This window comes from Canis lupus, chromosome 17, assembly GCF_003254725.2.
Source record: "Canis lupus dingo isolate Sandy chromosome 17, ASM325472v2, whole genome shotgun sequence".
Classification (NCBI taxonomy): domain Eukaryota; kingdom Metazoa; phylum Chordata; class Mammalia; order Carnivora; family Canidae; genus Canis; species Canis lupus.
In genome coordinates, this window is record NC_064259.1 from 55107371 (window position 1) to 55132104 (window position 24734).

The 24734-nt window shown below is 47.6% G+C and overlaps 1 long non-coding RNA gene across 3 annotated transcripts; it reads left to right on the forward strand.

Annotated features, from left to right (window-relative positions):
• The first annotated feature begins 7685 nt into the window (after positions 1-7685).
• Positions 7686-24273, forward strand: LOC112664124 (uncharacterized). 3 transcript variants are annotated; one of them, XR_004806395.2, is made up of 4 exons: positions 7726-7931; positions 8333-8782; positions 10125-10252; positions 24023-24273. It is a non-coding gene; the product is annotated as an uncharacterized LOC112664124 (long non-coding RNA). The 3 variants fall into 3 exon arrangements; XR_007403245.1 differs by having other exon boundaries at positions 7715-8782; XR_007403244.1 differs by lacking the exon at positions 10125-10252 and having other exon boundaries at positions 7686-8782.
• The last annotated feature ends 461 nt before the right edge of the window (positions 24274-24734 follow it).

The following is a 24734-nucleotide window of genomic DNA, read 5'->3' on the forward strand; positions in this document are numbered from 1 at the left end:
CATTGTATGTTACTTATACTTTGATATAAATAAATAAATTTTAAAAACATCCCCAGAATGCAAATGGTGGGTTTAACATGTCCTATGCACCATCGTGTTTTTCGATGTCTCCATGTCTTTGTCCAAGGCCATCCTTTATCTGGAAATATCCTTCTGAGTTGGCCACCTGACCACCTTCTCCTCGACCTGGGCTCAGCCCAAGTGTTATCTCTTTAGCGAAGCCCTCCCTGCAACCCAACCCCTTCTGTGTTACTCCCACCTTCTGTCCATCGCTATCTGTAGCTTTGCTGTGTTGGATTGAACACATGCCTGTCTGAAGACTGTGAGCTCCTTAAGGCAGGAGCTCTTCCATGTGCCTTGAAAAAATTGGTTCTATACCCCAATACCCAGTGGAGTTTGGGTTCAATACCTCTTTGTTGCATATATGAGTCAGTTTGAGTAAAACCCATCTGTGCCCAGAAGGAGAGCAGAGAAGGTGGCCAAGGGTGCTCAAGACACAGCCCCTACCCTCAGGGAGTACACTGTCTTCCAGGCTGATGACTAAGGAAGTATTAGAGCCACAGCGGGAGGCCATGAGGGACATTGTGTTTAGGGGAGCAGGAGCACAGACTCAGCTGGGAGAATTTAAGATTTCTTTCCTAAAAATACAGTGGGTATTGCCTTCGCATTGTAACACATTGACCTTAAAAAATGGAAAATTCATTAAAAAAAAGACAAAGAAAATCGCCCATATTTCTATCACATAATATACCTATTTTATTTTTTCAGGCTTTTTCTTTCTGTTTAAGGTTGAGGGCCTTAATTTTTTTTTTAATTTGAGATCATATAAATTCACAGGAGTTTGAAAAAAAATGGAACAGAAAGTTCCCATATTCTCTTCAACCAGTGTCCCCTGATACTAATGTTTTACATAAATACAGTATAATAGCAAAACCAGGAAATTGACATTGGTACAACCCAGAGATTTTATTCAGATCTCACCAGTTTTACATGTTATGGTTATTTTGTGAACATGGGAATAATAGGCTTGTATGTGTGACCTATATATTTTTTAAAGATTTTATTCATTTATTTGACACAGAGAGAGTGTGTGTGGGGTCAGGGGGAGAAGGGCAGAAGGAAAAGCAGGCTCCCTGTTGAGCAGGGAGCCCCATAATGGGGCTCAATCCTAGGACCCTGGGATCATGACCGGAGCTGAAGGCAGATGCTTAACTGACTGAGCCACCTGGGCACCCCTGTGAAGTCTATATTTTTCTAATTTATCTCCTGGTGTTGTGTCATCACCATGACCATCATTTCTAATGACTGGATGATGAACATCCCTCCACTCTGTGTGGTACTTTGCCAAATCCTTCCTCTGTTGAGTTTACATTGCTTCAGTTTCACTGTTATGAACCACACTCTTCCATATATTTTATATGCTTTTTATTACTTTAAATACACTTGTTTATTTTATATTCGTTCTTTCCCAGAATAAATTCCCTGAAGAATGGAGAGGGAAATATAGGGTGGCAGATTATTAGGAATACAGAATACCTTTTTCTTAAGAAGGGAAAGTTTTGCATATATTTTGGGGCAGGTTCTGATCAAGTAGAGCAGGGGCAGTTGAAAACACAGAAGGGGGGTCTGAGGACTGGACAAACTATGAGAAGATAGGGTGTGGTTGGAAGGTTCATTTCATCAATGGTCCCAATTCTTTTTTTTTAGATTGTATTCATTTATTCATGAGAGACACACAAAGAGAGGTAGAGACACAGGCAAAGTGTGAAGCAGGCTCCCTGTGGGGATCCTGATGTGAGACTTGATCCCAGGACCCCGGGATCATGACCTGAGCCAAAGGCAGGTGCTCAACCACTGAGCCACCCAGATGCCCCTCAATGGTCCCAATTCTTTATTCTCCACCCGCTCCCCCCATATCCAAGCCTTTTCCATGCAACTTTGGATTGCTCCCCAAAATGCATGGAATTTCCCTACTCCGTGTGGTGTACCTTGGCTGTGGAATGGCGCAGGAGTGACAGTAGGCTTGAGTATGTCACTAAAGTTTTCTGTTCTGAATAATTTGTACCCAGGATAGAGGTAGAAGGAAGGAAGGGAAAGAGGGTTCAGCTCTAGATAAGGCCAGGCTTTCCAGAAAGAGCTGCATGGGATTGGGTGCTGTGCTTTGCCAAGACTGTTTCTCTTCTGCTTCAGACCCTGGGCAGACAGAAAATGATGGCATCTCAAATGGGCCATTGACTTCATATGAGGAATTAAACTCTTCAAGGTTTCTATCTCAGCTGTCAGGGCAGAGAAATCATAAGAAAAGAGAAGCTAGACTTTTGTTTGGGGAAGCACAAGATAGGCTACTCTGAAGACCAAGCTTGTCATGTACAGTTATGCAGGGTGTGTCCTGCGTAAGGAAGCCCTCCCAGGCACAGTGTGAGATGTACACAAGGATAGTGAAGCGTGTATACAAATAGAGGAAAGCCCACCCCCCCTTCTTTGAAACTCAAGAGCATATCTGCAAGGTCAAAGTGCAAGCTCATACTTTGGGTACCAGAAAGAGAGTCAGTGGTAAGAATGAGGGGGGTGAAGAGCACTAGAATTGTATATAGAATGTCCTCAGCATCAGAAAACCAATGGTGTCTTTGCTAAGTCACTGCTGAGATGCAATAAAAACTAATTCTACCCCCACCCCCCACCCCACCCCGCCGAGAAAGCTGCTTTAAGTTTGGTTGGTTTGGTACCACCAAGGGCTGTGTGTTCCCAAGGGAATGTGATGAGAGAAAGTAAAAAGAAAGGGGGATGAGCACTGGGTGTCATTCTATATGTTGGCAAATTGAACACCAATAAAAAAAAAAATTAAAAAAAAAAAGAAAGAAAGGGGAATCTCCTTACAGAATGGTTTTCCTGCTCTATAAAGCGGAGTCATTCTTCAACTCCATATTCAGGTGAGGATTCCCACAGTTAGAATCTCTGAGAATCTGAGAAAATAACCCAAGGGGAAAGTTCTGGGCCGGGTGGGTGTGGGCAGGTCTTTCTTGGGCTCCTATGAGTCAGGGTCTTGGGACTGGAGGGATCTGAGGGCTCATCCAGACTCCCCTTTCATCTAACAGTGAGAATAGGGAGGCACAGAGAGGGAAAGGGACTGGCCCAAGGTCACACAGCTCAGGACCAGCACAGCTGGAGTGAAACCCAGAGATTTGTATTTCTCTTCCTTTGCTCTTTTCGTTGCCAGTCAGACTGCAGGCGCTGGGTGGCTAGCTGTTACAATATTGGGTGGGGAGGGGCTTGAAATCGATGTTCAGAGTAAGGCCCCCAAACAGCTGATGTGAACAGCCTTCATCAGGGTCCTCAGTGTGGCGCTGCGTCCCATGCAAGCTGCCTGGTCACGTAGTGCCTTGCATGTCCTGGGTGCACCTTGGGGCTCCCTGACTAGAGTGTGTTCCTGGGACTGTCAGAAGTTGATCACATTCCTGCCTGTGTGCTTCCCAGGTCAAACAGGACTCAGTAGTTGCTCCGGATGTGGAATTGCACGTAGAAACCTCCTAATAGCAGCCAAACACTAGGTTTGGATGCATTTTGGGATCAGGACCAGCTGGGTTTAAACTTCTAGAACATCATCAGAAATACTGCTTTTTCATCAGGGACAGAGAGTCAAGTGACCCCCGAGGGCACTGTAGGGAGGTGACGATGGTGACCTCCGGACACGTGGGCAGCAGGCCCTATCACATGCTTCAGCGCACTGGTTCAGGGTGTCCCAGTCGAGCCTCGTCTCTACCCGGCTGTGTGGCGTTGGACAGTTCCCTGCCCTCTCTGGGCCTCGGGTTCCCCACCTAGCCCTAAGGGGGTGGACTGGATGGTTGCAGAGGCCCCTCCCAGCTGGGCCTTCCTTCTAGCCTCCGACCATGTGTAGACTCAGAGCAGCCAGGTGGAGAAGAGCAGTTTCCAGGCACTTCCTCTTGCTCCACCCTGCCCCTGAGCCAGGTTCCCCTCCTGGCATTTTCTGTTTTCTTCTGTCTGGACACAGGGCCTGTTTGGCTCTGTTTCCCAGCCTTCCCTAGGAAATTGTCTTTGCCCGGAGCACACGGATGCACAGGGTGCCTGGCTGCCTCTTGGCTCTGGGCCACAGCCTCCCGAGGGCACAGAGCAGCTGGGGTCAAGGGGGAGCCTTCCTGTCACACTCCTGGGCAGCTGACAGGCAGCAGGGACGGGCAGGGTCTGGCTCTGTCCCCAGGGTCACGGGGTTATGACCATCTCTTCCACAGTTGTCCTCCTCCCCCATCCCTGGGGGGGCAGGCAAAAGCCCTGGACAGCGCTGCCAAAGCAGAAGAGGAGGAGGGACAGTTGGGACTGTCCCCGGGGGGGAAGAGTGGCTCTTCAAGCGTGAGGTCTGGAGAGCAGAGCAAGAAACCCCCGGGACAGAAAGAGCACCAGGCCGGATGGTGTGCGGGCTGGAGGGAAGCACTGCTCAGATCCCGTTGCCGAAAGGGAAGGTGTACACAAACATTGGAATATGGGGTGTCCAGTGAACGTGGTCTGGTCCAAGCAAGAAATTAAGAACCCCTCATATTTTACCTTAAAAACCCAGCTCCTGGCACCTGATAGAGGCTCAGTAAGTGTTTCCTGAATTAATCTGAATTCTTCCTGCTACTGGATCATCTGCATCATTCCCCCCTCCCCGCCGCCCTGATTTGGGAGCCAAATGTAGGCTCCACAGCAATCCAGGGCTTTCGGGGACCCTGCTCACTGCCTTGTGCCCCAGCAGGAGCACGGCAGGGGCGACGGGGCTCTGGGTGTGCCATCAGGCCCCTCTGAGCTCTCGTTGTGGCTTGCTGACCGGGCTGCCAGAGGGCCTGGAGCTGAGCATTTCTGCCTCCCAGGCCTCAGTCTCCCCATCTGTGAGCTAGGAAGCCGCCCACACTCTCGGGATCTGTCTGGCGTGTCTGGATGACCCAGTGACATGGGCATTGTGGAAACGCTTTAAACCTCACTAAGGGCAAAGGGTGTGAAATGCATTGTGTCATTTCTGGTCACCTCCTGAATATTCCATGATATTAGGTTTCTGGCTGTGAGCAGAAGGTTGCAAAAAAGAGTTTCTTTGCATCATGATTTACGTGTAGCTCTGTGTTTAAAACATAATAATAATGCCACTGTCTGCATGGGGCTTTTCAGGTTTGTCAATTCATTCATTGCTTCCTTCATTCAAAAGATAGTCACGGAGCCCCACAATGTGGCAGGGGGTGGGTGGGCTTGACCAGGAGACTCAGTGAAGTAAGCAGCAAATTCTACTACAATGTGCATGAGGGGTGTGATAATGGTGTGAACAATGTGTTCGAGGTGGCTGGGGGTGGAACTCGCTACCCTTCCCTCTGGGACGTGTCATATGCTCATCACTGTCATTCCCTGAAGAGAACGCAGTCTCCGGTGGAGGACTTTGGAGCTCAGAGAGGTTAAGTGACTTGCCCAGGATCACACAGCCTGCACATCTGGACTTTGAATCCAGCACTGCTTCTGTTGCACCACAGACATCGTGTCATGGACGTGGTGTCATGAGTCCCTCCCTTTGGGGTTCCTGTAGGGAATCCCTTTTACTTTATTGAGGCTTTTTGGTTCCCACTTTAGAACATAATAATAAAAGTAGCTGCTTACCCACTTTCTTTATAAAGCTGAGTGGTCTGATAGGCTTGTGTTATCCTTTAAAAAGGTGAAAGTATTTTTCAAGATTTTCCCTTAGGATCCTCCACTGGGCTGGATAATCATTTCTTTCTTTCTTTTTAAAGATCTTATTTATTTATTCGTGAGAGACCCAGAGAGAGAGGCAGAGACACAGGCAGAGGGAGAAGCAGGCTCCATGCAGGGAGCCCGATGTGGGACTCGATCCCAGGACCCTGGGATCACAACCTGGGCCAAAGGCAGATGCTCAACCAATGAGCCCCCCAGGGGCCCTTGGACAATCACTTCTATGCCTTCTGGAGCACCCAGGAGTAGACAGATGGTGAGTTGTCAGGACCCTCCTCACCATGGGGGATCCTTTCACAGCCTCCCAGGTGTCACTCTTGCTTTGCTTTCCTTTTGGCCTTCTAGTAATTACATGCTTCTCCCCCAAAGAGCGGAGCCACATAAAGCAAGACAAGGCCGAAGCTGGTTAAATCCTTTCCCCCACCCTGAGAACACTCTTCAGGATTCTTGAGAGCACACGAACACATTTGAATCAAACCCCCACTTTGCTATGTGACTCTGGCCTAGTTATTTCACCTCTCTGAGCTTCACGAGGTCATTTGGTGTACAGATACATCCACGACACGTCTCATAAAAGGACACTAGGACTTACAAAGCAGTTTGCAAACAGTGACCTCCTTCACAAGCAGAGGGTGCACACTGGACTTCGGGAGCATGTGGGCAAGGCAGCATGAATTTTAGGAAGAGATTAGACTTTGGAGTTAGAAGGTCCAATTTCAGACTCTGGATGTGCCGTTTTATGAGCAGTGTGACCTTGAGCCGGTGACTGACAGCCCTGACGCTCAGCACCAGAACCAGGGGAAGGGTGGTGCCTGCCCACCCCCTCACCCCAGGGTTATTAAGAGCCAAAGAAGCTGAAGCACCCCCTGATCAGGAGGTCTGCAATGGATGGAGGCCGGTCAGTGCCATGACCAAGGTTGGGGTTCCCCTTCAGCGGCGGCAGTCTTTCAAGGGAACGGAGATTTTTGTGAGGCTATACGATCCTGCCAAGGCAAGAAGAGGAAGAAGACGCTTCCTCTCTGCCTCCACCTCCCTCCTGGGCTCCTCCCTCTTCAAGCCCACATCTCTGGGGCCAGCCTGCAGCACTCTCAGACACACTTTTCAGAAGGGCTTCCAACTACATTTCGATATATTTTAAAGTGATAATAAATAAGATTGTTCAAAGAAAAAACTTAAACCCAATTTTTTTTTAATCAAAAAGGAAGAAAGAAAGAGAAACGAAGAGCCTGCCCCTCTTGGCGCTGGAGCAAGCACCCACGGCTGCATCTAGTTGGGAGACAAGTCTCCCTCCCTCCTTCACCTTCTGAGGATGGGCCTGGGCTGTCAGCTGGCATTTGCACCCACCCCGGGAGCCCCCTCTTTTCCACACCACACAGCTCCTTTTAGCCGGGTTCCAGTTCCCTAGTAGGAGGCCTTGAACATCGGACCCACATGGAGATCCCCAGGTGGGAAGGGCAGCCCAGCTGCCCTTGAGGAGCGCAGAGCGGAGCCGAGTGGCTGGGGTGCGCTCCGCTCTGCCTGCAGGGCTTCCACCTGTTGGAAATCTGCCGGCTACCTCCAGGTGGCCAGCGAGGGTGTGCCAACTCCACAAATAAGGAAAACCAGGATAAGAGGTAATGTTTGCCCCTAAGAAACAAGGGTGATAGTTTGACGATAACTCTGATTAGGCTGCTCCAAGACCATTGTTGCAACCACAACGGCTCTCCTCTATTTTCTTTCCTCTTTTTTCCTCTTTTTTTTTTGTTAAGACATTAAAGGCCACGGCTGTGCACCTTCCCTTTGAAGTCCTATGTCTCTTTCTTGTTTGATTCGGACGGGTTGAGAACTGTCTGCGTGCTTTCCATGTCACATTCCCCTCCTTTCCGCCACAGGGCCGTAAGAACCAAATGCCTGTGGAGTAAAGACGTCTGCAGTGAATATTAACTAAACAGAAAATATGTGTTCCAATCCTCAGTCAAGATACATAAGCTGCGTCAGTAATCATTGACTATACGCCAGCTGTCGACATGACCCGAGGTGGCAAGTGCCAGTTGAGAAACACTGCTTACCAGAGGACAAACACAGAGAGGTTCTGTGGTCCCCGGGAGGGGGTCCAGCCCGGCGGGGGGCGGCGGGCGAAAGTCTGGACTGGGCAGCCCCCGCCAAGCTCTTGAAGGCGGTGCTCTGAGGCCCTACAGCTCTGCTGAAGACGTCCTCTCCTGTCCGGAGACGTGAGAAAGGCCTATATGGGATTAGCTCAGACAGCCCCGACACCCAACTCTCTTCCTACAACCCAAAGGCACAACTCAACTGCTTCTGTTCCCCCACTTTTCTTTTTCTTTCTTTCTTTCTTTCTTTTTTTTTTTTTTTGAAGTTTTTAGTTACATTCCAGTTAGTTAACGTACAGTGTAATATGTTTCCCCACTTTTCTACCTGAGAGGGCATCCAAAGCCACGGCCTTCCTTCCCTCCATCCAGTTTAGAGCTGGACCAGTCCCAGGAGACTACTGGTCTATCTTGTGCCCCAACACCACGGATGGTCCCCTGGCTGGATACTTCAGTGATGTGAAGCTCCCTTTTTGGGGTGACGGTCTGTCGGGTTTTCACATCACTCACATTTTTGATCCTTACAGGGAGCTGAAATTGGCCTTCCTGAAATGTCACCATGGGTTCCAGTTCCTTCCTGGGAAGGCAGGCAGCAGTCACCTTCGTTCCTATATGAGAGCCCTTCTTCAGACAAAACATCCCAGTTCCTTCAACTTTGGAAACGGTGATTCTTACTAATTTGAAGGCTTTGGACTCCACTCCGTAATCCCACAAAACCTGCGAGTGGGTCATCATCCCAGAAAACTGCGTCTTTAAGTCTACATGTACTGCTCCTCCTCTGAGCCCATTAGTGAATCCCTCAAGAGCCTGTAGATGGAGGCAGGAAGCTTGCCATGGAACTCTAAAGCCAGATGCCGGAGGTGGAAGGGAGCTCGCCACTCACTCTCCTGACTTCACAGAGACTCCGAGCCTGTGGATGCTCTCCTTGGCACTTGTCTTGCTGGACCAGGCATCTGGCACCTGCTGCCATCCACCAGGTAATAAAGGGTTGACTAGCTGCCTTAGTGTTTCTTCCCAAGGAGGAAGATGGATGAAGGTACCTCCGCTGGCCCTCTCCACCTCCACCTGAGCCTGACCCAGGGAGAAGCAGGACTTGGGTGCAAGCTGAATCGCACCAAATATGCTGGGTTGTTCATGTTCCTACCTGAATGAGCTTCATCCCCCAAATACTCAGTTTGGCCTCTATTAGCTGCTCATTGTTTTTTCTCCTCCTCTTCCTCCTTCTCCTCCCCTTTCCCCCTCCTCCTCCTCCTGTTCTTCTTCTTCTTCTTCTTTCTTCTTCTTCTTCTTCTTCTTCTTCTTCTTCTTCTTCTTCTTCTTCTTCTTCTTCTTCTTCTTCTTCTTCTTCCTCTTCTCCTTCTTCCTCTTCTCCTTCTTCCTCCTCCTCCTCCTCCTCCTCTTCTTCTTCTTCTTCTTCTTCTTCTTCTTCTTCTTCTTCTTCTTCTTCTTTCTGAACTGAGGCAGAAAAAAGTTGTCCCCTCCCAGTGATCTCATTTTGCAAAAAAATATGGAATCATACGGGACATACTCTTTCGTAAGCTGCCTTTTCTTGTTGGTGGTTTTGGGAGTGGGGTGTTCTTGCTTCACAATATACTGCGATGCTTCTCCATGTCATTACGTATTCTAGACTTTGGAGGAATTCTGGAGATGGAGGGAGACAGAAAGAGAAGCATAGAGATCCAGGAAGGCTGAGAGAAGAGGAGTGAGAGAGAAAGAGGGGAGAGGATGAAGTCTGAAAGATGTGGAATCTCATTGGGGAAGGATCAAGGATCAGCACCAGAGTGGGCCTTGGTCTCGGGTGGCTCAGGGCTATTTTGCTGTCCCTTCTCTACATGGACACTTAGCATATTGGTGGGCTTCCTGAGGGCCATGCTGGCAGCTGCTCAGTCTTGGGGTGCTCAGAGGTGCCTGGACTCCCATGACAAGCACACACTCAGGGCTGGTTGGGAGGAAGCCAGGCACAGCACCAGCACTGCCCTGCCTGTCTGCGTGTGACATGACTTCTTGCCCTCCAGAGACGCAGACTGCTTTGGCAGTGACTTCATGGATCTTTAAACACCAATAGATTTTCTTTTTTATTTAAACATCCTTCACTTTTGTTTTACAGAAGTGTTCTAAAAATTACCCCAGCACTATTCCTTCTTGCAAAGCTTCCTCTGCCCCCCAGGCCCCCTGTCCCCAGCTGGGGCAGAATGTGCTCCTCTGCTCCTGCAGCACCCAGGCACCCTCTGTCACGGCCTGCGTCACCCTGGGTTGAAACGATCTGAGAGCTCAGTGATGGCAGGGAGGGCCTCGATGCTATTCATCTCTGTCTCCCAGGAGTCCGGCTGGCAAGTGATCCTGTCACGTGATTCTCAAACTGTGCCCAAACTGTGCCACGAGGAGCCCTGGAAGGAGGAGGTGGTTTGCGGGACTGTGGATGTGACTCTGCCCTCCCTTCCTCTTTAGTAAGAGCACCGCCTTTCTCCCTTTTCTCATCCCGTCCCCCACTGTCTTATGCTTAATGCCTCCTAACCGCCCCTCCCAGCCTGCAACCCCCCCCCCCCCCAGAGAAACTCTCTCTAGTAGAATGATGATGCTTATCCTCTGTCCAAGGAACTTGGTCAGTGATGAGCAGGAGAAGGATTTTTTTTAAAAGATTACTTATTTATTCATGAGAGACACACAGAGGGAGGCAGAGACATAGGCAGAGGGAGAAGCGGGCTTCTGATGCAGGACTCTATCCCAGGACCCCAGGATCATACCTTGAGCTGAAGGCAGATGCTCAACCACTGAGCCACCCAGGTGCCCCAAGAGAAGGATATTTCCATGGGACAGGGAATCTTTGTGCCCAGAGCACTCCAACTTTATTCTCTTGGCTCAAAATCAGAGCAGGCACCTATGTATGAGTGTTCTGGGTGACTCTAAGATGTGTCCCCAGCCCTGACAGTTATGTTGGGAGGTTGATACCCAAACATCTGGGATTGTACGTGTCCCAAAGGCAGGGACAGTTGCACAATTTCCCTGTACACTGTGCAAGTGAAAACAGCACTTGTGGTAAAACAAAAACAAAAACAAAAACAGGGCCCTAGGTCTGAACATCTGGATTCCGGTCTCCAGTGTGTACCTTATAACTGCACTTTAAGACATAGTCAGTAACTTCAGTGTCTTGGGTTCTTTCTTTCCAAGTTCTGTAGTCTGATAACCAAACCAGATAATACATGTGAGCTGCTTTTATGAGCTTTAGAGACCTATTTCTAAACAGTGATTGTTATTGATGTTGATGCTAAACCTGAGCTGGACAAAGGGGAAGACCATCCCATCTAAACCTGCAGTGGAGGGAACCTTGTCCTACAGAGACAAGGCCCTGAGATTTTAGAATTGGCTAATTCTGAAATTGGCATTGGCTTTATTCCCACCCCTGAAAAGAAGCCAGCTCTCCCGTTCCTAATCCCAGGTCCATGGAATCCAGAACATCTGACCGACCCTATGGGCGCTGGGTATGCTAATGGGGAAAGACAGTCCAAGTTAGTGTGGGCTCTTTCCAGTAAGGTCCCATCATGGAATGGTGCTCAATTGCCCCCAGACCCTTGCAAATGTACTCACTGCAAAGTGACTGCTGGCTTCCTTGGGAGATGGTGCTGGGGGCCAACAGTCAAATAAGTCAAGCAGGTCTGTACAGCCCGAGGCCATTTCCCATTGGCTCACCTTGCTGCCCTCCCCACCCCATGCCAGCAACCCCTGGCCCATCAGTTTGGGGGAACAGCTAAGGGGCTGCTGGATGACAAAAAGCTCACTGAGCAGCTGGAACTTTAGAAGTAGGAGCCAACATGTCAAAGAAGCCAAGACCCCAGAGAAACGAAGTGGCCAAACCCAGAATGGAACCCATTCCTTCCACTTCCAAGGAAGCTATATCCTTGTCCTGCACATTCCAGCTTTCCTACTCCACCTTCCCTGACTCTCAGTGCTGTGAATGCCTCATGCAGCATGAATTTTACGTTCGTAATGGAAGTCACAGGAAAAAGATTTTCACGGTCTACCAGTGTTGACTTAAATGATCTTTTTATGTTACTTAAATATGTGCCCATATAAAACTAGGTATAAACTGCTAAATCATACAGGCCTAAACCTAAAGTAAATATGCAGATTAAACATCATAAAAAGGACACAGCAAGTAAAGTTTTAAAAGTCCAACATAATGGAGGAGGTAGTTTGGTTGAAGGATGCTCGTTGCTGGTGAAATGCCGCCGGCGGCCCAGGCTCTTCTGCATCTGGCCTGCCATGTGCTGTGCACCAGTCGGCTCTGTTAGAATAGCTGCAAAAGCTCCACGCACTGGTATCGCGTGGCCTTCCTGCAGAACAAGCACATAAGTGCCATATTGCATTGGCCTCTGTCCTTCATTCGTTTATACCAATGAAAGTGTTGCCACTTATTGCCAAATGTCAAGGGTGGCCTTGAAGTGTGGGGTCCTTAGTTAGAAGGTGGTGGCAGTGGGACGCCTGGGTGGCTCAGTGGTTGAGCACCTGCCTTTGGCTCAGGTTGTGATCCTGGGGTCCTGGAATCGAGTCCCGCATCAGGGCCCTCATAGGGAGGCTGCTTGTCCCTCGGCCTGTGTCTCTGCCTCTCTCTGTGTGTCTCTCGTGAATAAATAAATAAAATCTAAAAAAAAAAGAAGAAGAAGGTGGTGGCAGATAATTTGGGTTGTACTCGTACTTTAACCTACCATAGCAATGAACACAGCTAAGGGGAAGATTCTCCCCATCAAGCTCGTGGACCGCCTGGAAGGTGTCCACTGGTGGCTGCTGGGTCCGTAGCTGAAGTTACAGCTTTGAGACAGGAGGCAGTTGCTGATGAGAGGACAGATGGGGTTCTGCTCCACACTGCCCCCTCGTGGTGCTCTCCTTCACCACACATTCCCAGCATGGTGCCAGAGGGGCAGGGTCTCTGCCCCAGAGGAGTAAGGGGACAGAGGACAGCAGCAGTGACCCAGCAGATGTCAGCAGGTTGAGGGACTTGAACAAAAGCTCTCCTATCGAATGGCGGCCAGGATAACCGAGGTCGTGGTTCAGTCTGAGTTTTTTCTCTTCTGTTGCCTCCCATGGTCACTCTTGACGGTGCCGTGATTAGTGTTGAAACATGGCACAGGAGTAACAAGAGGTGTGAGCCCTGCAGAGGGGCACATGGCCTCCTGGCTTCCTTGGCTCTCCTTTCGGGACCCCAGCTCCCCGAACCTCCCACCTCCCACCTCCCAGAGATGCAAGGAAGGGCATGCGTACACCAGTAGGCTCCGAATTCTCCAGCCCCGTCTCTGTCCCTATTAAAGCACGGACATGGGCCCTGGGGGTGTCACAGGCATTCCAAGAGGGCTTCTGGAGAAGGCTCCTCAAATATCTGAGAGCTGGAACCCTGTGCTCTTTACCACTCTGTCCCCTTTTAAGTGGTCAGAATCCTACTGTAGAAAATTAACAAGGCAGGAAACAACAAATGTTGGAGAGGATGCGGAGAAAAGGGAACCCTCTTACACTGTTGGTGGGAATGTGAACTGGTGCAGCCACTCTGGAAAACTGTGTGGAGGTTCCTCAAACAGTTAAAAATATACCTGCCCTACGACCCAGCAATTGCACTGTTGGGGATTTACCCCAAAGATACAAATGCAATGAAACGCCGGGACACCTGCACCCCGATGTTTCTAGCAGCAATGGCCACTATAGCCAAACTGTGGAAGGAGCCTCGGTGTCCAATGAAAGATGAATGGATAAAGAAGATGTGGTTTATGTATACAATGGAATATTACTCAGCTATTAGAAATGACAAATACCCACCATTTGCTTCAACGTGGATGGAACTGGAGGGTATTATGCTGAGTGAAGTAAGTCAGTCGGAGAAGGACAAACATTATATGTTCTCATTCATTTGGGGAATATAAATAATAGTGAAAGGGAATATAAGGGAAGAGAGAAGAAATGTGTGGGAAATATCAGAAAGGGAGACAGAACGTAAAGACTGCTAACTCTGGGAAACGAACTAGGGGTGGAAGAAGGGGAGGAGGGCGGGGGGTGGGAGTGAATGGGTGACGGGCACTGGGGGTTATTCTGTATGTTAGTAAATTGAACACCAATAAAAAATAAATTAAAAAAAATATTAAAAAAAAAGAAAAAAAAAGAAAAAAAAAGAATCCTACTGTACAGCTCCTACTGTACAGAATCCACCTGTACAGCTCCAGCCACAATGTACTTTGGAATCACACGGACCAGCGTTCATATCCCGATTCTACCGCTTACTCCTTAAGCCAGATTTCTTAATACCTGCGAGCCTCAGCTCACCTGCAAAATGGGAAGTGTAGTGCCTTTTGCTTAGATCTGTGATGAGAAAATAGGATAAAGTCTCTATGAAGCGCGAGGCAGGGCACTCCTGGTGAGTTGAATACTTCTGAAAGCACCTTCCTGGATGCTCAGAAGCTCCAGCTCTAGAGCTCTCCAAGGCAAAGCACCCCCAAGCTATGGCCACACTGGTGGCTCTGTGTCCTCACCACACTGGTCACCGGCTGTACCAGTGGAGTTGCTGAACATGCTGTCACTCCTCCCCAAACAAGGACTAGCCTGGATCTTGTATCATGATTTTCGTTTCTCTCCCCCGGAAGGACTTTCCCACGCCACGAGCTGCCTATTTAGCCCCTCTTGGGCATGTGCTGTGCTCTAGCCTGAAATTGCGGTAAAGCCAAAAGCTATTCTGAGGTTGTCTTTAGCCTCACAACTATTTCAGGCTCCAGTTGGGACGTGGGGCTAGAAGCCAGCACTCTCTGCCCATGTCTCAGCCACAATTTCCAAGACTGATCCTTTTATGCTCCTGACACCCTCAGATCCAAAATAACCCCTGCTTCGGGATGGTGACTGGGACCAGCTTGGAAGTAACAGGGATGTACCTGTGCCACCCAGACTGAAGCCAGGCTCGATAGGGCTCTGGGGGTTGAGACCAAGCTCCAGAGAGGCAGCCAGGGCTACGCTTGCATCCTCTGAGCTGGCAGGCTTGCAGGGGGAGGGGGTAGCAGCTTCCATCCTATAGCTAGAGGAAGGAGCTTACTTCTGCCCCTGAGTTCTCACCTGTATGCCTCCTTCTGGGCAGGCATTCACTCATCTGTGCTGCAAATATTACTGAATGCCTGCTAACAGCCAGGCACAGTCCTGGGCTCTGCAGGTGCAGCCTTGGATAAAAAAAAACAAAAACCAAAAGCCAAAAATCCCCAAAAACTCTCTCTCAGGATGCTTATCTGTAACAGAGGCTGTAATAACAAATTGGCATTGATCTTTTTGGTTGGAAAGCACTTTTCCATATCTCTTCTTTTAAAGATTTTATTAATTTATTCATGAGAGGCACACAGAGAGAGGGGGGCAGAGTCACAGGCAGAGGGAGAAGCAGGCTCTATGCCGGGACCCCTATGTGGGACTCGATCCTGGGACTCCAGGATCACTCCCTGAGCTGAAGGCGGCACTAAACCGCTGAGCCACCCAGGCCTCCCTCCATATCTTTTCTTAATGGAAAATCCTCTGGACTACTCTGCACTGATACAATATGTATAGTTTTGGACTTTCCTGTTCTCATGGAATCCTGCCAGTACTTCTTGGAGTTAGACACCACACCATTTTACTGACAAGGAGATAAAGTCCTGGAAAAGTCAATAAATTGTGTGAGGTCTGCACAGGCAGTGAGTGACAGGGCAGGAATCGGAACCGAGGTATGTCTGACTTTAGGGACCAAGCAAGACCTTAACTACTATGCATAGGGAAGCTGCAGGCGTCCACTTCCAGAGGCTCAGTGAGACACAAAGTTTGCCAAAGGCAAGTTCTGTTCCGTGGAGTGATGTGACATCAAAGGTGGAGGGAGCTTTGAGTTTGCCCTGTTGGGACTCCTTCTACCTCAACCCAAGTGGTTGGAACAAGATTCAGCTCAAGTGTTTTTGGGCTCTAGGCTGCTCCCTGGGAGCCCATCCCTCCCGCACACTGTGACAATTCCTAGTCCTCTGGCCTTCGAAGAGCCACCTGCCCTGCCTGCCCACCTGGCATCCCCTCGAGCGATCTTTTCCTCCAGCAAAAACCCACCCAACATGGTTCTGATTTGCTTCTTTCTCCTGCCAATAAACATGTCCCAGACAGGGTGTGGTGCCTCTTCTGCATTCTCACAGCCTTCAGCCTGCCCATCTGATACATTGCTTATCTCACTGTTGGAGATACACCTGTCTCATGCCCATCTGAGCCAATCCACTTCTCATTGCTGGCACGACTAGGTGCTCAACCCACATTTGCTGAGTGAGTGCTAAGAGATGGGCAACATCCAGCCATTTGTATTCACAAAGAGAGACTGGGCCAGTTATTACTTGAATCCGAGCTGCCTCGCAAAGGAGGAAAAATCTTCCTTTATCTTTCCCACCAACTGGGTCATGATACTCATGTGGTCTATGGTAGTCAACAAATACTTGCGGCTTTTGAGTATTATTGTGTGAAGGCATTTCTGAAGGCTTTTTCTGTCATTTTAATCCATGGATCCCCTGAACTCGACACCCTGGCGTGAGATGGCTGCGGTCTCAAGCAAGCTGGGGTGTGTTGCTATCTTAACCATATACTGCTCAACTGCTACAGAGACTATTTTTAAATGGTCAGGAGGACGTGGAGGGAGCTACCTTACTGCATGGCAGTGCCAAGACAACGCACGTGGTCATGGCTTTGTGGCTTGTTCTTCCTCTGTGAAGCTGCTGTTGTCCCAGGAGACTAAACCTGTGGCAATCAAAAGCCTCCCTGTCATTTGGGTGGCCCTTGAGATCAGCAATCCGGGAAGGTCCAGCCAGGCCACAAGAAGGTGACTGCTCAGACAACTCTCCCTGAACCCTCCCTGAGCATGGACCTTCTCACTGAAGGGCCTGCAGCCAAGTGAAAAGCACTTGTGGATTGTTTTCTTGTTTGTTTGTTTCCCAGAATAGGATTTTAAAAAAAAAGGAAAGGAGTGCTTTCAGGCGAGGTTAGAATTTCCCAGTTGTCATAGTTCCCACCAGTGCCTGTCATGTTATAGAGAGTGTGGTGTGTTAGGAGCACGGAGGGTATGGCTGGACTGCCCAGGCCTGAACTCTGGGTCCGCCCCTACCTGGCTATGTCACTTAATTTCTTCGTACTCCAGCTTCTTCACTGGTAAAATGCGCATCCTCGTTGTCACCAGCATCATAAAGGGTCCCTATCTCAGAGGTTTGCAGAGAGGGGTTAAATGAGGCTTTAATGTTTCCTACAGTGCCTGGCATTGGCTATGTGATGGATTTATTTGTTGGGTACCTACCATGGGCCAAGGCGTATTAGGGACCAGGGATACCATCAGAGAACAAAACAGACTCATCTCTGCCCCATAGGGGGACACGGTGAGACAGATAATAAACACAAAAGTAGATTCTGAAGGAAACGTGGTGTTAAATGCGGCAGGGGAAGGTGAAACAGGGAAGAGTGGTGGAGAGTCCTGAGTTGCAATAACAGGATAGTCAGGAAGGCCTCCCTGAGAGGGTGACCTTCCAGAAAAGACTCTAAGAGTAAGCCACGTGGAGCTCTGGAGGGAAAAGTATGCAGGCTGATGGAACAGCAAGCATGAAGGCTTAGAGGCAGCCTGTCACGTTTGATAAAATGCCAAATATTTTTATTATTATCTGCCTGGTCCCCAGAGGCATTTGATTTTGTGACGTTGCTATCAACTTACGTTGCTAGTGGCCATGGAAACTGGTCCTGTGGCTCTGATCTTGATTGGGTAAAAGCAAAGTGAGGTGGGAGGAGAGCATGGATAGAAACAGAGAGAGTTGTACCCACTTCTTCTCGAGGGTGGGCTCCCGGAGGGCAGGGGCCATGTCCCCGGGCCTGGGCCTGTTGGATGCTATCTATCACTCTAACAAATGCACATGTGCGGGCATAAAGGCAGTGGTGCTGGGCTGCAGGGCCTGGGAGATAGGAAGGAATAATGGTGGAGAGCGGTAGGACTGAAATGAGCCACGCATAGGAGGAAGCTCTGCCTTAGGGCCCCATGTTTCTAGCTGTGCTGATAATTCTGGGCCAACGGCTGATGGCTTTAAAGGGAGTTTTGTTTCCAGCTCATTAGAAACGGTCAGTTGGTTGAACTGCAAGGCTAGCTCTTAATTTGATGCACATCTAAGCAGATTGGAGACATTTTTGCCAGAGTTGCTATTTTAGTAGGCAACAATTTGTGTGCCCACCAGGAAACCAGGTTTGGTATGAAAATAGAGACTTCCCCGGGCATCTTGTGCTCAGGAACCAGCAGTAGCTGGCTTTCCATCTGAGATGCTCCTTGTATAGAAAACAAGGCCAAAAACAGGGGGGCGGGGTGGGGGAGGTGCACCAACGTGCCAAGGTGCACGTTATTTGCAGACACAAGAGAAGTAGGAGGGATAGCACTCTGGTCAGGCTCTCGTGCCAAAGGAGGATAATAATACCTGCCCCATGCGGTTAAGATCAGGATCCCACAAGACAGCCTGTGAAAAAGTGCCTGCACTTTGTTCCTTCCCTCCTTCCTGGAGACCCGTCTTCTTCCTTATGAGGTCAAGATAGAGAAAGATTTCCTCTCTGGAAAGTGTAAGCCCCAGGACACAGGAGGATAGGAAGGGGAAGTCCAGCAGGGAGCAACATATGGGATTCTTGAACCTGCGGGGCTGGTCACCTGAACCCCAGTCTCCAGATGAAACCCAGTACGGGAGCTGCAGCTGGCCACAGCTGTCCGCAGGCCATCCTCATGGTGCTCCACTCACCTCTGTCTTGCCTCCCCCCCATCCCGAGTTCAGGCATATAGTGAAACAAGACACAGCACAGTCTCCAGTGGCCGAGTGTGCAGCTGCCAGATATGGGAAGCACAAGTCACAGCTGACAGATAGATAGATGTGTGTGAGGGCTGCTCACGCTTTCTGACTTCTCAACGTTGCCCTTGTTTGCAAAACAAGAATCTAGGACATACAAGCTTCACATACCCTGGATAATTCTGGTTGCAAATAGTCAGAACCTTGTCTCAGCAAAAAGAGGAATTCATTCCTACCAGAACCCTAACAAGCCTGAAACAACCAAACCAGGAGGGGGGCATGGAAGTGGCTAGAATACAAGACTCAGATGCCACCTGACTCACTATTATTCCTTTGCCTATTTACCTCTGCCAATCTCATTGCATCTGTTTATCTCTGGCTTTCTGGAAACATAACTGGCAGTAGCTGCCCTCACAGGAGGGGGTCTGACCTCAACTTTCTTGATCCTGAGTTAAAAATTCCCAGGAAAGAAGTTCATTGGTTTGGCTGGAGTCAGGGCCCATCCCTGGGTCAGCAGGCTGTGGCCGGGGGGCTGGATCAGAATCAGGACGCTGTCTGGGGGCTTGCCTGGAGGGCTAAGAGCTCGTTGGGCAGAATACTCTATGGACATCTATGACTCGTATCTAGTGTGTAATCCCGGAGACTTTAAACATGTAGTGTCAGTGGCCACCCCAGGGTGTGGATGTTGCTGTCACCTTTTAGTGGCGTACAAGCTACACACCTGGATGGCTGGAGGTAGGGCAGGGATGAGGGCTTCCTGATGGTGAAGGGGGGCATGGTGCTTTCCCACAAACAGGCCACCTCCTCCCCAGACACCACATCAAGTCACTGCTATCCTCACCCATCCACCCACTATGATATCATGAGAGGTGTCCCTGACAGTTATTCCTGTAGAGTGAGCAGGGGAGCTGGGGAGGTGCTCCCATCACAGACATTTTGACTGAGTGTCTTTTCCATTTTTACCTTTCTCCCTGATGTTAGGCCTATCCTTGTGTAGTAGACATGGATCCTGGTTCTACAGGTGCAGGGGATGTTTTCTGGAATGATTCTAGGATCTCTCACGATCCAAGGAGGCTGTGGGAAGGGCAGAAGCAGGGCAGCTGGAGGGCTTCTCAGAGGTAGCTCAAGCACTTGGATGCCATGGAGTCACCCATAACCCAACTCACCCATAACCCAACTTGAAGTCTCTAGACCCCTATGTCCCTCAGGCCCATGGTTCTCAGTGCTTGGACAACTGGCTGAGCCCCAGTTTGGTTCAGTTATGTGCCCTGGGTCAACCAGCTAGAGACATTCATTTTTTAACATCTCCCCCCAACAAAGTTTTTCTCAGTAACAATCATGAAATATGGATAATAATAATAATGACAGTGTGAGAGAAGAAGAGCAGTGAAATAGTTTACTATTGAACTCTGTATATACAGTCATACTAACAAAAAGTAAATGAAAAAGTAAGGTACAAAATAAAATAACTATTGCAGTATAATGAAGGAAAAAAAGTCGTGAAATAACTCATTTTTACATTAATGTGACTTTCGGAAAAAAAGGAAAATAGATTTACACTTGCATATTGGTCTGTCACAGTAATGAATAATATAATTTCAGTTTTTGGTTTTTAAGTTGTAACTTTTGCAAATTTATAAATAATTTGGTCAAAATTAATCTCTGCATATTCATGTTCCTTAGGTGATATAATAAGACTTATCCACCTATCTTTGCTATGGTTGACTGAATAATACTTTTATTAATTTTAATTTAAAGGGTTTTCTTCTACGGTGCTTGAGTGGCTTGGTTGGTTAAGTAGCTGCCTTTGGCTCAGGCTGTGATCCTGGGGTCCTGGGATCGAGCCCCGCATTGAGCTCCCTGCTCTTCTCTTCCTCCCTCTGTTCCCTACCCCTCATGCTCTCTCTCTCTCTCAAATAAATAAACAAAATCCTTAAAAAAATAAAGGGTTTTCTTCTATATGAAGTAATATGTAAATAAATAGGAACAATTTTAAACATAAGGATAAATTTAGCATTCACAAAAATCCTATTTCACAATAAATTCTAGGAATTGCAATACCATTCATGTCTTTATGTCTTAGTTATTGATACTAGTAGCTGTTGAATGTTGACATGGTTGAAAATCTTCTAGTAAAACAGAAAAGTCATTATACGTCTTGATTATTTTTAGTTAAGACTTTGGAATTTCTTTTGTATAAAAATCAGAGCTAATGATTGAACAGTAACCCACATGATGTTATTTGACCCATTACTTTTAGATCAAATGTCCAGCTCTTGGTGATAATGGACAAGGTACTGTTCACTGCTCTTTTGATTCCTTTGGTCAGTGTAAACCAGCATCTCCTGTCATTTCTCCTGACATTCATAAAATGACAAGATGAAAGTAATTTGAGTTCTGTTTCTTCATTTTTGTAAGCACTATCCCATTATTGCTTATTTTGAATTTACCATTTAGATGCAGGAATAGGCTTACAGGGTGAGCTTGAATGAACTCAAATCATTAGGAATTTACTCGACCGTGTGTGGCTGAGTCCGTGTGTGTTGGGGCGCGGCTGTGTAACTGGGAGTTCTCCAGTTAACTCCCATGCAGAATGCAAGTTATAAAGGATAAGAAATGAAAAGGTGCTAATTTGAAGCTTACATACACATTATTAAAACTCAATAGTAAGCAATAATTTAGGACTTAGACCAACAAAAGATTTTTTTCAGGAAGTAGGACTTTATCACTGACATTGCTTAGGATTGCCGACACATGGTGATAATAAAAAGCAGATTGACTTCTATTGGTTTTGTTATTGTTTTTAAATTCTCTACAGGCTTCCTTATTGCCTGAACCCAGGGTAGACTGTCCCCCTGGTCCTGCAGTTGGTGTTACACTGCACCCAGTTATTGTGGTGGTGGTGGTCGTGGAGGTGGTGGGAGGAAGTTCATGTCATAAAATAGACAGACTTCACAGGCCCACCCTGCATTTCAAGGGCTGTGCTAAGAGAAGGGGGCACTGCTGTGGCTTAGGCAGCTGCTCCATGTGGTGTCTATTACGTTCCCCTTCTCAGTTGCTTAGCATAAACACACACACACACACACACACACACACACACCATACACTTGATCCCACATGTCCAAGATGCTCCTGCCCAGCATGACTGACGTGCCCATATACAACCCCAAATGAAATCGGCTCTAATTCCAAATCATAACAGCTACTGCATCCAAAGTGGTATCATGGAGCCATTGTTCTGTAAGTCTAGATTGCAGAGTGATCTCCATTCCTCCCGTAGTCATGCTGAGATGCCATCTGATATCCATCAGGCTATGGATTACTTAGCAAACAAAACCACTAACAACACACCCCATCCTCAAAGTCTATGCTAACACGATTTCTCCCATCTTAATGATATTCCCTGTGTATGACTTCTTTCTTCTCTATAATGATCTTGCATAACACCCTCCAGGCTGTGTTGAGTTCAGATGCTGGCCACAGAGTGGACATTATTGAGTGGTGGAACCCAGCAAGGTGGATGGCTAATTTCCTCTGGTTGGTGGCAGTGGGGTACAGTGAGGAATGTTTCAAGAGGCTTGAAGGCTTAGGGTCTCCACTTCCTCTAGCTTCTCCCATAGATCCTGATTTCCCTTGCCAGAGCTCCACTCTTTCCTGACCATGCTGTACACACATATGAAACCTAGTAAGTTCATAAATGCAAGTGCAGGTCTAATTCAATTAGCCTGAAATACCAATTTTTGAACTTGTTGCTTTAAGTTATCTCAGGCCAGTAGCTACTGGGATCATAGTAGGACTAACTTTGAATTGATGCCTATAGGGAAGGCTTCTGGGATGGAGTTGCTGTTCTCTTATATAGGTTATCCCAATGAACTCAGAGGCAACCACCTGACTCTGTGGTCTCAACCTTTCTCATCTCTTTTAAACTGCTTTATGGTGGCAACTACTGGGTCCTCTCAAACCCTAGCACTGGTGAAGTCCCTTCCAGGTGACCACAAGAAACATATTGTCACTTTCTACCAAGGTTGCTAATTTCCCATCTTTGAATAAAAAGTACTATTGCCTTCACTCCCATGCCAACACAATGATCTATTACATTTTCCTTGAAGGTCCGGAATTTGCAACATACTCTCTAGAATCAATTTATGAATTATTTAATCTTATTATTTGAAAACCTCGGATACTGACTCTAGTGGATTTCAGCAAAAATAAAGGGAGGAACACATTTATCAGAAGAATTCTGGAGCATGCATAGAGGATAAATGTTGAATAAACAGCTCAGCAGCAGGGAGGGTAGAAACCAGGGCACACTGAAGGCCTCAGCGGCAGGCATTCATGGCCCTTCTCTGGAATCCTGTTATTAGTGTGCAGGAGCAAACTGAAGTTCAGCATGTCTCGGAGAGAATTAGAAATTAGCTGAGCTCAGAGTTGGTGTCTGACTATGTCAGAGGCAGAATTGTGAGGTCCAGACAAGGCCTGTGGAGGGTGGAGACTGGGTGATATGCCTTGTTATCAGGGGCTATACTCAGAGAAGGGCGGTTCTCGTGAGATAAGAAGACTCCACTTCGGTTTTAGAGATGGTGGCGGTGCATATCTTCAGCTTCCTCATTAACCCTTGTTCTGCCTGGGGTCCCAGTCTCTGTACACACTAAGGCCCATTCAACAGTGCTGGCTGATGAAAAGATGTCATTAGCTAAAAACAAGACTCCAAGACCAATCGATCTCTGGTTAAGAAGACGGTGATTTGGTTAAGAGACAGAAGAAAATGAGATGATTCTAAGATCCAGAGAAGAGAAATCCAAAGAAAAGTGTGATTTTGTGTGACTTTGAGCCTTTCGTGGCATGCCTAGCTTCCAAAAGCCCTCCCTTCTCTGAAGGTGAGCTCCTATCTTCTATATTGCTCAGTTGACTCCACGCTCAGATACTGTGCCTTGCTCTGTACATTGCTGCATGGAAGCTGCCTGTCCCAAACCACACATCAAGACCTGCAAGGACATAATGCATGCCCTACAGGTTTTTTATATCTTCAGAATCAAGGCTGTTGCCTTCTCACGCACTAAATATGCAATGAATTGTATTTTCATGATGTCAATTGCCATAAGCAATTGGGATGGAGTTTGCTGTTCTCTTCCATAGGTTAGTTATCCCAATACACTCAGAGGTAATATAATATAGCAAATTTTGCTGTCTAGGTGTGTCTTTTGCTATTTAAAAAAACACATTAACTTAATAGTATGGCAATGACTATGCCTAAAATTGATATTCCATTTAGAACAATGTGCAAGTAATTATGTAGATAGAGTTTGGTTCATTTTTTACTCACCATTAATAATCATAATCAAATGCTTAATCAGTTGCTTGTTTTCTCTCAGGCTCAAGCAGATGACATAGTTCTAATTTTTTTTTTAGGAGGGATGGGGCACAGGAAGAGGGAAAGAGAGAATCTCAAGCAGCCTCCACGCCCAGCATGGAACCCAGTGTGGGGCTCTATCTCACAACTCTGAGATCATGACCAGAGTCGAAATCAAGAGTCGGACACTTAACCAACTGAGCCACCCAGGCACCCCTGCGTATTTCTGATTCTATTTGAGGCAATGTCTGTAAGAAATCTAAAAAGCTGCCTACACGTAATAGGCACTAAATAAACAGTAACTAAACTACGCTGTTGGTAAAACATCATTTACCTTGAATCATTTTTAGGCTAAACCTTCCAACTAAGGTCCTTTGGAATTTTTTGACATCTTGATTCTCAAAATCTTAGAGGAAACTTATATTTAACCTAGGTGGTCTCAAGGAGTGAGGTTGGGGGACCCAGTAATCAAATCTCCCGGGAGAAGGATTCTTTCTTATCCCTCTCTTCACCTCTTGCCTTCGCCCTTTGGGGAATCATTCAGACGTACATTATCTCTCAGGGCTTCTGCGTGGAAAAATGTGTTGAGATTACTTAGCCTTGGTTTTCTTTCTTTCTTTCTTTCTTTCTTTCTTTCTTTCTTTCTTTCTTTCTTCTTTCTTTCTTTCTTTTCTAAACAAGAAAAGCTTAAAATTAAGATTTTTTCTGGCGAAAGGCTTTCTTTTTTTGGCCTCTTCCTTGCTGTCAGAGAAAAGCAAAACTGGAAGAGCA